Consider the following 17,712-nt stretch of genomic DNA (forward strand, 5'->3'; position numbering starts at 1 on the left):
GCAACTTTCTGCAAGGTAGAAACTCGGCTGAAGCAGGTGGTGTTTGAAATGCAAGCCAGGCTGAGGCGGTTTGCAGCGGCAGCAGTGCTTTCCCAGCTCGGGGGCTGCAGCGCGTGGCACCGAGCAGCTCTTGCTGCAGGGCCTTGCTAGTGCGTGTGCTGCGCCAGGGAGCCTTTGCCCAGCGTGCTGTGAAATCCTCCGTCCTCTCCTGACGTGCCAGGCATATAAACACGACGTTGCCCTGGTCCCTGCAGAAGCCTGCTGCATCACAGGGGGAAAAGGTTTAATGAAAAATTTAAAGGCCGGCGTCTTAAAATAAATTCCAATCCTGGCTGAAATTTCACAGCGGCTGCTAAATGTCTCTCACTCTAGGACTTGTGTGCGGGAAACGAAACAATTGCTCCCTTCCAAGAGAAAAAATGGGCCTTGTTCCCTCGCTGGGCTGGTGAGACATGAAGCCAGCTCCACCAGAGGGGTGGGAGGTGATGGATGTAATTAAAAGCCCAGAGGGAGGGAAGGAGGAGGGAGAGAGGGAAGAACAATAAATGGACGCAGCTTATCTTGCAGCTGAAAGCTGATCTTCATGGACATGTAACATATGGTATTTTCAATAATGGATAAACAGTTTAAAGGGGACCTGCAAATGTTGTCTTTTAATGAGCTAGCAGCAGGGTTATGTGCTGAATACCCTCAACTCACCTTTTATCTTGCTCCCAGGTCCCCCCAGTTGTGGCCAGCTGGGCTCCCGCTGGGCTCTGAAGCCCCAGCACACACTATGTCCTGTCCCAGCTGCCATGGACTCAGCCCGGTGGGGTCGAGGGGGTGAATATAATTACCCAAGCTGGACTTTGGCCAGGACAGCAGGGCTAGCTCCCTTACTCTTGCAAAAACTGCTGTGGGATCTGTAATTACCACCACAGGTCAAGACCCTTGGTTTTACCAGCACATTTCATCTCTAAGACAGCGTTGCTGGCAGCCCAAGGGCCAGCTGCAGCAGCCACAGCCCTGACTTTGGAGCCCTGAATTGTGCCTCTTTTACAGGTGCTGCCTCTTGGAAATACATGGAAGCAGCAAACGAGCATTACCTCACGAGCAGGTTTCAGGCTTGCTGCTTCAGGCCCTTGTTTTGCAGATGCCCAGAGGAGAGAGACTGGAGGTGGGTGTCCCGAGGCAGCCTCTGCGGCCGCTGCGCTGCCCCAGCTGAGCCCCATGGCGCTGCTCTCCATGGCTGGCACCAAGGGTCAGTGGGCACAAAAGAAACTCTTGTCCCAGAAAAAAGTTGCACGTGGATATTGGACTCCAGAACCTGGTGCCTGCCTTTGCTGTGGGACCTCGGGAAATGCTGAGCAGCTGGAGCCTGTACTTCCCGTATAAGCCATGCCCAGATAAAAATGGGAAGACTTGAAGAGGCAAGTTGAGGCTTGGCTCCAGCTGTACCTTGTGGACTTAGGTAGAGCTCAGGGAACTTGGAGGCACTTGGGAAAGACGCATTCAGCCCTGCAAGTACTTTTGCATGGATGGGATTTAATTTAAACTCTAGGCTCATTTATTTTCTCTCCGCTGGGAAACAGTGAGCGGAAGCAATGCTTGTCCAATGTTCACCTGGAAAGCAGGGCTTGGTCGTGGCCATGCAGAAGGGAGTTAGGAAAGCTTCTCCCTGTGTGGCTTTCCCCCCATTCCCACAGGCAGCCTGGGAAGGGGAGATCCCAGTCACCTCCTTGCTGTGTTCACCACTAAGCAAGGGGACAATCGAGCTTCTGTTTCCTCAGAATCGCCAAGAGAAGGACAACTTGCACATTTAACCTTGGAGCCCAGATGAGAAGGCAGCTGCCTGGGTCGTGGTGGGGTGGGCACGACACCTGCACTGGGTGCTTCACAGGCACGGAGGAGTAAACTGGGGCAACCAACATGTGTGGGTTGTGGAACTCCTCAATCCCCACCACTGACAGGCCCTGCCTCTGTAAGACAATATATCTGTTTTGAATCACCATTAGGTCTCAGCTGGGTTAGGTTCAAGGTCCCAGCCACAGCCAGCTGGGAGGATGCAGGGCTTGTTTGCCTCCAGTGCCTCGCACTCTAACAGCGTGCTTCCAGGGGGTTAAACTGAATCCACTTTTGAGGCTAAGCTTTCAGCCTGTATAAATCTGTGCAGATCCTTCAAAGCTCCGGTGCTTTACATCAGCTCAGGCTATAGGCAGCCACGCTCTCTTTTCACGCTGTAATCTCCACACTCACTTAAGCTCGAAATGATCTTATTCATCCTTTGACATCCTCTGGTGCCCACCGACAGCCCTTGCTCATCTGCATCGGCCTAAGTTTCACGTTTGTGTTAGCTTCTGCTGGACAACCGTTGGCCATGCCCTGTGTCTCCTGTCCCTGGGAAAACTAAACTACACTGGAGCTCATCACAACTTAACAGGGGCATGGAGATAAGGCTGGAGAGCTCTCTCCTCGTCACCTAAGAGGAACATGAGATTTGCTTTTGAGAGGTGTCCATCATGCAGGCATTTTGTTTAATACCCTCTACAGCTTTTCTTAGCCCCTGAAAGCAAATGTGGGAAGGAAACTGAGCTCGAGTAACCCTGGTGCTGAGCAGAGCGCAGGGCAGGACACGGTCCCGCCGCCCAGGCTCCTCTGAACCCAGAGCTGGGCTCCTCCTGCAGTGCCTGAAAACCTGCTTCCGTCTGCTGGCACGTATCCTTGCCTGGGTTCAGACCCTTCCTATCTTTCAGACAAAGCCCTGGGAGTCTGGGGCATTTTTAGTTAACTGAAAATATACATGTGTTTTGGGAGCCATCTCCTTTTGTACCAGCTCATTAGGGGAAATAAATGGCCCCTGACCATCTGTCATCTTTGTGCAGGTACCTGGCAGAGAGGGGTGGGAAAAGGCACGGAGGATCCTTAATCCGCTCAGGCTTCAGCAAAGTGAACGATGCTTCCCACAATATAATTACAGCAGTCCTGCCGGAAAGTGACAGACCTAGTGAGTGGAAATAGATGAATGTAATTAAAATCCCAGGGAGAGAGTGATGGAGACAGAGACACACAGAAGAGCAGTGGAGGGAGAAAGAGTGGTGGAGGGTGAGGAACCAAATAACGGGAAGCAGCTAGTCTTCAGGATAGGGACCATATGCTGATTTCATTAATGAAGAAAAAGGGTAGAAACTTATTACTGATAAATTCTTGTCTTTTCCTCTCCTCTACTTGCCTTTTTAAAAAAACATCAGGGATTTAAAGCCTGAAGGACAAGTATAACCATCCAGTCCAACCCGATACATAAACCCAGCCCCAGTGGGCTTTGCATCCAGATAAGAGGTTTTGCCCTCCAAAGCTCCATGCCACTGCCTGTGGATTAAAGAAACTTCTGCCCTCTGAGCATCCCTGGTCTAAGAGCCGGCTGGTATCAGGTGATGAGCTGCAAGAAGTCTGTAGGAGATACCGTCCAAACTCTTCCAGTGGCATGTGTATGAGGAGAGGCTGAGGTCAGGCACCGCTTTTCATAGGCATGAGAGCAAAGTGCTTGGTAACCTGGGGCAGGAGTTTTTCAGCAGAAAGCAGCTTTGCTGGAGTTGGCCCCACATGAAGCAGAAACCCAGCCACTTTCAGAAGGATCCCAGCAGCAGCAACAGCTTTAGACCTCTTCTCACACTATCCCATGTCTCTCCTCTCCCTTCAGCAACCACAGGAGCAGCAAGCCCAGCTCTCTATGGCTCTTCCACTTGCTCTCAGTCCAACTGGTACCCCAACAGGTCCCTACTCTGCTCTCTTGTAGCAGGAGCTGGCCATCCTCTCATCCTTAAGAAGCCAAAAGTCCCCTTTGCCTGCCCTGCAGCAGGCTGGCTCCAGCCCTTGCCACCATACCTGTGCAGGGTTGCTAAAGCAGGGGAGCTGGTGTGACTGCTGCCTGCAAAAGCCAAGCCAAGATTTAAAAAGCTGCCTCAGCTTGCCAAGTGACCGAGCCAGAGACAGAAACCTCAGGGAACTCATTTACTGGGGTCCTTTTAAAGCTCTCAGGGCTGGCACACAAACTCTTCAGCCCCAGGATCCCCAGTGCCGCTGGCAAGTGGCATGTCCTCAGCAGAGACAGGCAGCTGGGCCACTTGGTGCTGGGCTCTTGCATGCTTGTGCTTTGAGGCACCTCTCTGAAGCACTTGAATTGTATTGACCAGGAATAGGTTTTTTCCCTCTTCTTTCCTCTTTAAAATGCCTTTTTTCTTCCTGCCATCTCTTTGATGTCTTTTAATTACCTTTCCCCTCCTCCACATCCTCCTTTTAGAGAACTCTGAATAGGTGGGCGAGGTTTATTTATAGGCTTTGCCATGGATGATGCTGGGTGTTGAACAGCCTCTTCCTTGAGTAAGTCATCTTCAGGGGAATAATGCGATAGCAGAGGCTGGGGCTGCTTTGCTGGGAGAGGATGAAAAGCCCCGTTATTGCTCCGTCCAGCCCTTGTGTCAGCTCGAGACCCCCCAGCAGCCCCCAGCCTGGAGCTGGGGCTTTCTCAGGATGCTCCAAGGGGGAGGTGGCTCTGGTGGACAAACTACCTGTCACGGACCATCGTGCCCCTGCCATGGCAGCAACTGGGCTGTCTCCCAGCCACCCTCCAGTTTGGTTGGAGAGCTGGGGGAAGACTGGGCTCCAGGGGGGGAGGGAGGGAAAAGGGAGGGGGTTTGGATCCCCATCTTGAGGAGATCTTCACCTCCCCTCAGTGCAGACTGAGGGTGGCTTGGCATGGGTCAGGCCTGGGATTAGCAGCTCCCCGTTCTCAGCACAAGTGTTTTGTCCCTCAGTTAGGATCAGCCTCTCTCCGGAGAGAGGCGCTTGGCCCCCATCCCCCTCTTCCACCCTCCCCTCACTCGGGATGGATGGGAAATTTGAGGAATGTTCAGATTTTACTCATTAGCCCAACCTCCTGCTGGCCCTGGTTTAAAACAACCTGCAGGGGCTTCCCTTGATCGGTGATGTATGAGTGGCAGCGATGGGGCAAGCCAGACATTGAGCCTGGCTGGAGTCGGACTGCCTCACATTTCACTGCTAACTTGTCTTCTGCGACTGGACATAATTTAGTCTAATTGTCTTCATGTGGGTTTCTTTCATCATGGCCACAATCCGGTTTAGCCAGCGGCTAACAAGGACATTTCAATGGGTGTCTGTCCAGCCCATCTCTGCTGCTTCTTTCTCTTTCAGTTTCCCAGTGCAGGGCTGGGAGCAGCTCTCTGAAGGGGAAAGAGAACTTTTTCAGAAGAGCTGGGCTGAGCATCCGGGAAATCAGGGAGGGGAGAGGGACCGTGTTTGTCTCTGCAATGAGTGCTAGTATAGACCCCACAGTGGACCCTGCTTCATTGCTCACATCCTGCTCTCAGGGAGCAGGGAGGGGAAAACAGCTCTGCCTTTTGCCTATCTGGGTGTAATTGCAAAAATGCAAATCCTAAGCCCTGGACATAAGGATGAGAAACTGTTTTTAGTGTCCTTCCCTGCTGCTGCTTGGGACACTGAGCCGCAGAAGTAAGCCTGCCACAATCAGAGGTCCTTCCTTGGAGCCCTCTGCTCCCAGCCAGCAAATCCCAGCCAGGACTTGCCAAGTCCTCCAGCTCGCTGGCTGGCCGTGGTAATTGCTGCTGTGGTTGTCCTGGGGACCTCTGGAGGCCAGGTGGAACCTTAAATGTCAGCAATTGTCAGACCTCTCAGAGTTTTGTTTTGCAAGGCCAGGGTTCCCCAGAGGCTGCTGGGTCCATGCCCTGCAAAGCTGAGGTTTAGCTGTGGCACCAGGCAGGCCAGCACCCGCACGCACGGGCTTCGGCCACCAGCACTTCCCGCAAGGGACCGAGCCACACGCATCCTTCTGTCGCCTGTCAAGTGCCTGCAGCAAGCAGAAGGTGCTTCCCACCCCATCCCAGGGACTGAAGCAGCCTGGGAAAAGGAGCCACGTGCTTTCTCCGGGCTGTCTGCAATCTGCCATCCGCTCGGGAGACGCTCGGCTGCGGGACTGGGGGGCTCTGTGCTTTGGGAGGGACCGCGCAACAACGCAGCCGGAATTACCCTGCCCTTTTGTGCAAGATGTTTGGGTTCGGGGGTTTGTTGTTGTTGTTGTTGGAGAGGTTGTCGCTTTAGCTTTCTTGGAAGCATGTCCCTAGATTTTGACGGGAAGAAGCTGGCGTTTCATGAAAGCCTCTCCCTCATTATTTAATGTTAAAGCACTTCAATTAGTTTCATTTGATTTACTTTGATGCTTTTGTTCCCTGAGGTTTCCAGCACACAGGGCTGCTCCACCTCTCGGTGGCTGCTCCACTTTGATCTCGGCAGCGCTGCTAAGGGCCTCCTGCCATTCCCCAGGCACTCGGGGACAGAGGCATCCACGCACAGCAAAACCCGGTCCTGGCGCTGGCACCGCCGGGGCTGCGGCTCTGGCTGCTCCGCTTCCCCCCGTCCTGTCGTCACCCCCATCTGTTCCAAAACCAATATTGACTCGGGAGTGGGGGAGACCCCTGCCAGGCTGTTTTAATCAAAGCTTTCCCCAGCAAATGAAGTTTTTACAAGAAGGTCTCCAGGTGCTCCAGCTAGGGGAGGAGGACACAATGGCCAGCACAGCGGGGGCTTGCTGCTAAGGCAAAGAGGGGGAGCTGGAGGGGCCAGGAGCCCCCGGTGAACTCCTAGGGTTAGGCTGTATCTACAGGAGCCAGACAGCGGTTTGAACACAGAGCCAAAACATTTAACATTTGCAAACCAATTAAGAAGGAGTGAGAGGCAGGGAGGGGAGGTTGAGGCATTTCAGCACAGAAACTTGTTCTCATGGGAATGCTGCGGCAAAGCCCTCTCAGTGTGACAGATGCCCTCAACCAGAGTCCCCCCGCTTCCCCACAAAGCCTTTCCCTTCCCACTCCCGCTCACCATAGCCTTCAAAAGCTGCTGTTTACCTAGTTTCTCCTTCTTGCCGAGGGTGAGCAGCAAGGTTTGGGTCTCTAGAGACTTGCCGTAACGATTTGCAGAAGCAACATTAATACAACGTTGGGAGTGACCACAAACTCCAAGCAGCCGGCTCCGGGGGCCAGAGCAGAGGACAGAGTGGGCAAATACGGGAAGAGCTCTTTCTCCTCTCAGCTGTCACACTGGTGACTGCTCTCTTCTCTGAGGCTTTGGTAACAGTTGTACCTGTGTCCAGCCAGGGCTGGGATAGGAAGCAATTTGGGTAGGCAACATGAATGCAAGTGAGGCACATGTTGCCATACCGACTCAGGTTGGGAAGACTATTTGGGTAATGTCCAGCCTGACCCTGCCTGTGCCACGTACCACATGCAGTGGCAAGTTTGGGACTTGCTCTGAGATTTTGCCTTCAGGTGCCACTTCCATGACATACCCTGGGAGGACACAGGGATGCCTGTCCTCCTCCCAGCAGCCAGCTGGCTTGCTTGGGGGTGGCATATATCAGCCCTTCACCTATGGATGATACCACAGCATAACAAATCCATGGTCATCTACATCATCCCTTTGCGTGCCCCAAAGCAAGCCGGAGCACAGAACAGAGATGTGAACAGGTCAGATGAGACATACTCCAGAGCGGTAGAGAGATAGCTCAGTGCTTTTTGGGTGCTCCTGTGTGAACGGGCAAAAAATACTAGCAATCGGTTAAAAATGCATCTATTGAAAATAAATAAACAGCTCAGAACAATGGGCGAGGGTAAGGAGAGGGGCTGGCTCAGGGAGAGCAGACAGACCCAGAGAATGAAAGATTACATGCTGAAAACTAGCATTAAAAATAAAGCGTGATCTTTACACCACTTTTCAACTGCTTGGAATATTTCCCCTGCCATGAAGGTCACTGCCTGAAGGCGATTTTAGGTAGGGGCAGGGTAAGCAGGGGTTTGTGGTTGAAAGCTCAGTGCTTTGACGGCAATTGTAAAATGCTACCAGGCTTCCCAGTAAAGAAGCGCCTTTTATTTTCCCACTTTAAAGGGAATGTAATTAGTTTAAAACCAGCAGCAGGGAAGCACTATGGCTCCTTTTCCAGGGACAATGGCAAAATAAGTGTATCAGCGCCCCAGCCAGCATCTTTCGCGGTCCTGATGAGAGTAGCTATTGCCTGGAGCCTCTCTTTTCCCCTGAGAACTACCCCAGGCTGCTCTAAATTGTGCACTTTTATTACTGAGCTGGGGCTCGGGGACATGCCAGGCTGCCCGGCTCCAGCTCCCCAGAGGTCCCCACACAAGTGCCCACGGGCTTCTGCCCTGCAGAAGTCACACGTGGCTCTGTCTCAGGGACTCCACATCTGCAGGAAGGCTCAAAAATTTTGGCCAGGCTTTCCAACCATCCTTCTGTTGCCTGCCTTGGTGTGTGTCTGCTCGACCTGCATGTGGGAACATCTCAAATGGGTTTATTCTCCCAGCACCCCCACGAGGAAAGCAAATAGCTATTATTCCCTTTGGCTTCCGCTTACCGATATTTGCCAGTTTCTGAAAGAAATTCTCTGGAGAAACTAGATTGAACAGTATCTCGGGCCAGAGGAAGACCAAAAGCTTTCCAGCCACAACCTTTGTCACCCTGGTGAGACTGAGGCTTGTATCGGAGGCTGTGCTGCTGCAGGGGAGCAAAAGTCATGCTTTCTGCATTTGCCTCCACACTTTGGGGGAAGCACATTACACCGCTCCCTCCTGTCGCTGGGCAGGGGACTGGAGCCTGTGCTGGAGATGCTGCCGCTCGGCTGGCCTGCCACCGGGTTGGTCTGTGGGTTCCTCTGGGATGGCTCTCCCAACACCCGTGTTTCCCAGGGAGGGGGAAGCTCCCTGCTCTCTGGGAAGGCTGGAGGGTCTGGGGCTGCTCCCTCCTTCCTTGCCTGGAGCAGGAGGCAGTGGTCCCAGTCCCATCCCACCAGGGATGTGCCTCCATCCCAGCTAGCCTGGGGGACACATTATTATTTCCCTGTTGATAGGGTTCAGTGGGACTGAAAGAGCTACACGCCCTCTGGTAATTTGTAGTTTGTCGATGCTGAGCTGACATTTAACTGAACCCAGGGCAGCAGCAGGCACTGAGGAGCGAGGAATCGCTCCGCTATTGTAATACCCCAGACACTAGGAGCTTGGCTAATAGGGGACATTCTTTCCTCCCAGGACTTCCTCCATGACTTTAATACATTCAGGATCAGCCTTGGTTATTTGGACTCGTTAATGGCAGCATTTGGGTGACTGTCTTCCCCATTTTCCTAGCATGAATATTATCCCTATTTTGTTCTGCATTGTTCATAACCAGGGGGGACAATTAATCAGAGCAGAAAGGACTTTATTCAGCTGGAATTCCTTCCACGCTGCACCACTGAGAACAAATTAGCAGTTCACACATTGCAATTGGCCTTTTCTGTGGACAGAGAGTTTGGACTACAGTCACCTCTGAGGGGTGGGAAGGCAGCTGCATCTTCCCCCTGCACAGGGGTCTCTCCAGGGCCTGACTGGGCTGTTGGAAGGCATTCCTGCCTTCCCGGAGAGCACTGCAGGAAGGCTGGGGCTTCTGGGACACCAGCGTTTAGCTGGAGAAACCTCAGTTGGCAACCAACCGCCAACCTAAGCACTTAAACCACGTCTGCTCCTAATTTAGGATTACTGCCTTCACCACCTTTTCCTAACTGCTGGTTTTTTGCGTGTCTGGGCAGTGAAGTGGTAAATGGACAGGCTGTAACCCTGGTCCTGCCACTCACTCGCTTATCTGCCGCGCCGTTTGTCTCAGCAGGAGAAGAGCACACCTTGGAGCAAGTCAGGGCATGAGAGAGAGCAGTGGCCTTTCTGGAGTGAACATCTGGGGACTCTGCAGCCTGGCCTCAGCTCAGCTCTGACATACATTTCTGCTGGAAGCCTGGACCTTCAAGGGCTGAGCACAAGCGGCTTGCAGATTTCTGGTGCTGCTTTGCTCCTTGCTTTAACTGCTGCCATTAGCAGGGCTCAGGTGGCCGCAGCCCTGGCACGGTGCTAGTGGCCGGGTGGAGGGTCCTGGAGACTAATGGAGTTCAGGGATTCTCTGACTCAGAGGCTAAATGCAGTTTCATATTTGGGCAGTGACCACTTAATTGCCGATTAAAACCTGGTACCTGAGGTTCACCGCTTCCCAGGGGACACACCAGTAAAACTGCAGCTATTGTGAATGTGCTAAGCACACATTCCTCACCATGAAATACAGTGGTCTAGAGCCATTATCTTCCATCAGCTCCTCCCTGCAAACCCTCTCCCGTATGAAGGACTAATCTTATCAGCCTTCCTGTTCTCTGCAACAGGCGATAAATGGTGGCATCTGCCTTGGCGGGTGTTCAAGGCTTCATTTGAGATGCTCAGTATTGATGAGGAGGTGGAGTGCAAATGCCCCTTATCTGCCTGGTTAATGAGCTTTGGGAGCTTCCATAACGGTGAAGTAGACCTCCACCCTTGAAAGGAACACTTCATCCAAGAAAGCATGCTAGGAAGGAAGGGGCAGAGAACTTAAAGAGCATAGAGGTGCCTGGGGGTGCTGAGCCACACCAGGAAATGCTGGAGCTGTTTGAAGCACAGGGGCAGCCCTTGGATGGTGCCCAAAGGCACAGCTGGCTCTGCATGCCTGCGGTTGCTGGTCCGGTGGCTGCTGCCTCATCCCCAAAGTCTGACATCCATTCACAGGGCCGTGAAGTTGAAACATAGCTCCTTTCTGCTCACTAGCTGCAGGATTCAGGTGGTGGGAAAGCATGGAGCCTTCCATGCTGCGGTAGCCAGATCAGCCAAGGTCACTAGAAGCCAGACGCTATTGCCATCTGATGTCTGTTTTAAGGGTGCTCAAACCTGAGTCTGCTTTGTTCAGGCAAAATAAGTTCAACCTGCAGCCTGTTTTGCTCTCTCAGTGGTCACTGGAAAGTAGCCCAAGGACTGAACCTGTTGTAGAGCCGGGTCTTGAGAGGTGTTTTCTGCAGTGGAGCAGCAGCAGATTGACTGCGATTGAGTCTGTGGCAGTTCCTTTTCCTTTTCCCTTTTTACCTCTTCCTTTTCCTTCTGTTCATGATAAACACTCTGCTGACAGACAATCCCCAGCTGCTGTCCCTGCTATATGAACATCTGTGTTGCACTGTTTGCTAATGACATCTGCCCTGGGATGCCGGATGCAAAAATACCTTCCCCAACTCCCAACCCTCCAGTCTGGTTTGCATTTCCCAAATTTTATCAGACACGGATTCTCTGAGGTTTTTAAAGACTCCTAATGGCAGCAGTGGCTTTTGGGCTGCAATGTTGATTTACCAGAGCCTGGGTGGCCTGTGATGCTCAGTCCACACTATTCAATCAATACGGTTTGCTGCCTCTGTGTCTTTCCCTGCTCAAAGACACAGGAACAAGGAGCTGGCTCTCCCCAGCCCATTAGGACCATTGATCCAAGACGCTGCTCAGCGGCACGGGGAGGACCACCAGTACTTCTGCCTGCAGCAGCCTCAGCTCCTCGCCCCATGGCCCTCGGCCTAGCACTCTGTCTTTGACTGGGGCTGTTAAGGATGAGGCCTCCAAGGTGTCTCAGCAGAGCAGTGGATGACCTGCTCATCAGGGCGTGAGTTAATGTGGAAGATGAGCTTGGTCCTTCAGGCTCTGTGGTCTCCAGGCCTGTGTTTGAACCCTGCAATCATGTCTTTGCAACACCCCATGCCCCTAGTCTTGGAGGCTACGCATACAGCTGTTCATAAGGTCCCCAGGGACATCATGCACACAGCCAGCACACCCTGCCCGTTGCAATGACTTGGCTAATGGGTCGGGGGGTGTGGCAGTCGCAAAAAGGTTAATTTTCTGAGAGGACAATGAATGCAGGATGCTCAGACAAGCTGGGCTGGCCCTGTCCTTGTGCTACAGATTTGCTCCAGCAGGCATGAAACTAGAAAGAAGTGATTCAGCTGCTGACCTGCAAGGCAGCCCCATGGGGCTTGACAGGTTTTGTTGGAGAGGACGTGTTCCTGCATGTGAGCTTCCAGCGCTGATCTTGCCGAGGTGCAGGTTAGCAGTGGCAAAAGCTGGCTGACCCAGCTGGGAAGGGCATGGGCTCTGCAAAGAGCTCTCTCAGGAGCTGTGTCCTTCCTGGGGTGACCAAACAGATCCCCTGGCTAAGCCCAGGGGAGCTTCAAGGGGTTTGGCTCATGGCTTCCACCGAGGCCACTTTGGGAGGCAGAACGCACTTTCCCAGACAAGCTTCAGTGACAGGTGAGAGCTGCCAACTGCCAGCACTTTCTCAAGCCCCCTTTAGCCATCCCATTGTGGTTCCTTGTAGCTGCGACTCCACAGTCCCTGCACTCACCATCCTGCATGGGGCTGTACAGAAAAGACAAGAGGGGGCACAGTAACTGCATATCAACAAGGACTGTCTTCAGGGCTGGCACTTCAAGGTAGTACTGACACACACGGCAAGGACGATGAAGATGTGCCAGCGCCCTACCTGGAGCATGCAAGAGTGTGTGGGCACACAGGCTGCATGGCCAGAGAGTGCAGAGTCACAGGGCTGGGGAGGCTCTGGCTGGGTGCCTCCTGCTAGGATGCTCCTCTCCACCAGAAATGCATTAAGAAGAAATTGAGTTTGGCTAGCAGTCATTCCTGATCGATGAGATGAAATTTGATAAGGAAACAACAGGAATGAGCTCAGCACATGCTAAAACCCATCTTCAGATCTTGCCCTGTGGGAAAAAGAGCAGGAGGGATGGGGCTGTGAATGCCAGCCTTCCTGGAAGGCTTTTCTTGCTGATGTCTGCCCAGAGCATCCCAGGGGAGCTTTCAAGCCGGTTGCATCTCAGGAGCCACAGGACCAACACGTAGGCAGGCCAATGGAAGAGCGTCAGAGGTAGGGTGAGGTTCAGAGGGAGGTATTGCCCCCTGCAAATGGGTGTGGAAGAACCAATTTCCCAGCCAACCCTCTCCTGACTGAGTCAGGCAGTTGCTATCCAAACTGGAATACTTTCAGACCGCTTGGCTTATCCTGGTGCAGTGCCATTTTCATGTGAGAGTACCTGAGAGGGGAATCCCGCTGGAGAGGGTCTGTGCTTTCATCAGATCAAAGACTTCTGCACATATCTCTCACTACTGAACATGCAAACCCTACCTGGAGGCAGGCAGAAAGCAGCCAGCCACAGGACAAACATCCAGCCCTTTCACCAGACAGCAGCACGTGTGGGGAAAGGATGTGCAGGAAGAGCTGAGACCCTCTGAGACACTCCAGAGGGTTGAGAACGTGTTGTGGAGCTGCTCTGTTTTCACTCAGTGATAAATGTCACACAGGGACACATGCAACGTCCCTGCCTTTGCTGCACAAATGGAAACAGGGAGGTTGCTGTTTGATCCCCTGGCGCCTGCGCTGCAGCTTGAAATATGGGCTCGTGTCAGCATCAATTTCGAAACGTCTCTGTCAGGCAGGCACGCTCCCCTTGGATGCGTGGTGGTGGCAGGCAGCACACCAAGACTGCGATAAATAAAATTTACTCATTTACTGAAACGGGGGCAATCTACACTGAAACACGCTGCAGGAAGCGTGCCCTCCTCCCGACACGCCTAGTGAGTCACTGCAGCTCCCTGAAGTATCTAGATCTGGAAAGCACCCAAGACAACAATCAACCAAATCGGGTCTCAGTGATAACGCTGCATTATCAGGCTCCATCCAGCTGCTGAGTCAGCCCTCTGCGCCCTCCCCGCCTGGCAGGCGACCAGTGATGGGGCTGCTGCCTGAGCCATGGGGGACCAGGGCCCCTTCCCACCCCGCACAGCTTCCTCAGCAGCCCATAATACCCCCGGCTGCAGTCGGCTGCTCTGCAAACCCACGCAGATGGGTGGTGAGTGCCAGCGCCAAGGGTGACATCGAGGACCTGTGGGGTTCATTTGCTGGCAGCGGCGCAGATGGCCCAAGCCAGCGCCCGGTTGCTCTCCTCCCTGCACAGGCGCACGGTGCAGCTTTCCACCGGCCGGCTGGGGCTGCGGACACATTGATGATCTCTTTGGCCACGAGCTGACGGCTGCCTTTGGTGGCACTGTGCCCGCTGCCAGCTGAGCGTCTGGCCCTTCGATCCCACCAGTGCTGGGATCTGGTGGGGATGGGAGCTGGGTGCGGTGGGCAGGATGCCCCGCAGTGGCGCAGGCAGTCAGGCTCTGGTTTCCCATGACTCGCCCTTGCCTGTGGGCTTCAGCTTCAGAGCAGAGCTGGACGAGGCAGACATGCAGAGCTGCAAGCATGCACGGGCTGCGAGGAAGCGAAGCAGCAGAAGAGGAGAGGAGCTGTGTGATTGTCACCCTGCAGAGAGGCACTCTTTGATGGTCACATCCAATAGCTCTGGCAGGGCAGCTGCAGCCTGCCCACGGCAGCTCTCCAAGCAGACTGGCTGCTCCGAGCATGGCTGGCTTTTGCTGTTAATGCTGAAAATCCTGTCTTGGCCAGCTCTGTGACCAGTCACCCCTACACCAGAGCCCCACTGGGAGACAGGGCCGAGCGGGGCTGTGCCCACACAGCTGGCAGCGGGACACGGGGTGGCTGGCACCAGCTCCTGGGTGTCTGCATCCCAGAGCCTCTGCTGCTGGGAGGAATCCAGCAGGGAATGCCTGGGAGAAGGAAATGGGGGTGCTGGGGGGAGCTTGACTTGGTGATAATGCAGATGGGAGTGCTCTGGAAAAGCTGTGGGGTGTCTTGTTTCTTTGCAATACGCAGTGTCTCCATCTAGCATTGCTGTATTGTTTGTATTCCAGTATATTATCAGTGATGCTGCATTCCCATGTCCTAGAGTTTCACAATTTCTGTTTGACTATAATTTAGGGACTGCAACCAACACTGGTTTGGAACTAAAACAGATCTGGAAAAGGCAGAGTTTTTTTGTAGAGCACAAGCTTAGCTTTGCAGCTCCATTTACTTCCTACTCAGCTTTCAAACCTCCACAGGTTCTTCCCCACCAAGCTTTCCTTTGAGTCTCACTTTTAAATCTGTCACATTTCACTTGGCTTAACAATGAAATGAGAGGCAGACCTGAGCAAGAAAACCCTGGACCAGAACATTCAGTATCTTTGCAGCTGGATCCATTAACGTGGGACCAGAGGGTGGAAATTCCCAGCACATTCAATGCACGAGCCACACACTTTTTTTTTTTTTTTTTTTAAAAAAAGGTCCCTGCTAAAGAAGCCAGTGGGAAAAGCACACAGGATGGTAGAGTGGAGCTAGGGACTTAGTGCGGCTCATTCCAGGGGAACCCAGCCAGCACCTGCACATCATTCATCTTCTTTTATTGCCCTTTCTCAGCTTCTTGCTGTATTTTAATGCAGAGCCTGATACACCCTTTGGAAAGAGACACTCTCCAGGCCTTCCCATGTGCTTGGGAACGCTGCTGACCCTGTGTTCTGGCCAGATAAATAAGGCAGAACAAGATTTTGGGACCAGGGATGTGATGAAAGTATTTTCACCATCAGAAGCCTTGCTTCCCTCAGGCTGGCCTGAGCAAAGCCTGGGCCACGAGACCGTGATCTGGACGCAGCTTTTCTGGAAATGCACGTTTGCACCTGTGATTCCATTCAGCCCCGGAGCAGCACTAGGGTGTAGGTCTAAAATTCAGTTTCTTCCCCCTTCCAGGATGTTTTCGTCCTTCCAAGCTTCATCCTGAGCCCAGGGGGAGGCAGCACCTGGCTGCCTGTGCTGTGACAGCCTGCCCCAAGGTCTCTTTTCAAATTGCCCGGTGCAGAAGTGCTGGGATCCAGTGTCTGGCACCATAGGTAAGTAGTGCTCCAAAAGCCCTGTGACATTGCCCCGTGTTGTGTGTGCATGTGCAGTGCAAGACCCGCTGGTGTGACCAGGACTAAGCCTTGCTCCGGCACTGCTCGCAGCTGGCCGTGCAGCAGCAGGTGTGGTGTGACATGTTCACTGTGAGGCTAATCCCTTGTCCCTATTTTCCTCTCAGCATGGGAAAGCAAATCACTACTTTTATCCCATTTTCCAGCTCCCACTCCAGAGGGGGGCCCTGGCCCAGGTGAGAATGCCCTGGTTTCCTGGCTCTGTTTATTTTATCCCCTGCGCTGATGGAGGAGATTTTCCCACATACAGGACAGTAAGAACTGCTGGGGCCACAGAGAGCTCCCTGGTCACTAGAAAGCCAGGGAGGTTGCATGCGAGTGAGCATGGGGCCCACTAGAGAAGGTGGAAGAGCAGCCCAGGGTCCTCTGTGCATTTCGCTCACATCTGTGACTTGGACTTTTTTTCACTGGCATAGACCTCTGGGTGCTAAACCAGACCCTTTGCATTGACACAGTCTTCCCTGAATAATGCATCCCCCATGCACTGCTCCCCAGTACCACTTCCCAGCAAAGCAGGGACCCTAAGCCCACTACCAGGACAGGGCAGCGGGGAACAGCTGCCAGTCTTGCCCCAGGTGTCCCTCCCCTAGCAGCGCTCCATGCCCTTGCCCCAGTTAACCACTGGCAACCCCTGAGCATCTCCCTTCTCGCCCTCCGGAGGTCCTGGGTAGGCTGCCCTTCTGCTCCCAGCCCTGCCTGCAGCTCTGGCTTTGCAGCTACTTAGCAGGCAGCAGCTTCAGACACATTTTGTGGCCACACGCAGAGACAATAATCACTTGTTGTCTGGCCTCAGCATTGCCAGCGGCCTGGCTGGCTCTGTGGCAGAGGCAGCAAGGATGGAGTCTCGGAGGGTGGATGGCATTCCTCACCACCCGGGTGTTGGGCTGGCCCTCTCCCACTTAGTGGAGCCCCCCCCCGGCAGCGGAGACTTGGCGCCTGCCTCGGGGCGGCATGGGTTAAAGAACAGCCTGGATTTTCCCACTGTGCACCGGCCTGCAGAGCCCCACATGGTTTTGCTGGAGGCTGAAACGTGACTGGAGCTGGGTTGTGGTAAGTGGGTGGGATGAGAGTTTCACGACCTGGTTCCAGCAGAGGCGTGGGCAGCATCACTAGAATGATTAATGCTGAGGGGAGGCAGAGAGAGACCTAGCAATGTGCTGATAAGGGAGGGCTGACAGAGACGAACGACAATAACAGAAAGGACCTGCTTGTCAGTCACCACAAGAAGTCCCCCCCCAGGAAATGATAAATTGTGCATGCCACCTGCTTCCACCTCTGTTGACTCAAACCATGGGATACCTGGGAGGCCAGTGCTTGCACGATGTGAGATTTCCAGTGTTATTTATTGGAGCTCGTAATTCAGCTGAGAAAATGGAAAATATCATGCGCCTCTCATCCCAGCTGCCTCCCAGGCTGCCCAGCCTGCTTGCTGCTTTCTGCTCCCTGCCTCCCAGCTCCTGACAGCTGAGAGGTGAAGCGCACAAGAATCCAGATGATCACTAAAGCCTTGCTTCCTGGGGCTCTGGAGTGCTGGGTCCTTGCAAATTCACTCTGCAGCTGCCAGTGAGAGGGTGGAGGGCAGGTGTGAGGAAAGGGAAGCATGAGATGGGAAGAGGAACAGATGCAGAGAGAGCAGCTCTGAGATCCTCAGTACTCACTGCTGGCACCTGTGATTCTGCTGCCTGCACTGGGACCTGCGCTGGTCCACTTTTGCAGGAACTGGCATCAGAATTAAGTTGTGTAGTAGCAATAAGTGGTCCTGCCCTTCTTATTACTGTTTATGACCACATAGCATCAGCTACTGCCAGCCATAAACTGCTTCTAGCCTAACCACACAGGGAATCTCAGTGCAACCAGAGGATGATCAGAGGAGCCCAGGTTCTCTCTGGGGCTTTATGGGCAGTGGAGCATCATGCAGAATGTGAGC

This window comes from Falco cherrug, chromosome 3 (assembly GCF_023634085.1).
Source record: "Falco cherrug isolate bFalChe1 chromosome 3, bFalChe1.pri, whole genome shotgun sequence".
Taxonomy (NCBI): Eukaryota; Metazoa; Chordata; class Aves; order Falconiformes; family Falconidae; genus Falco; species Falco cherrug.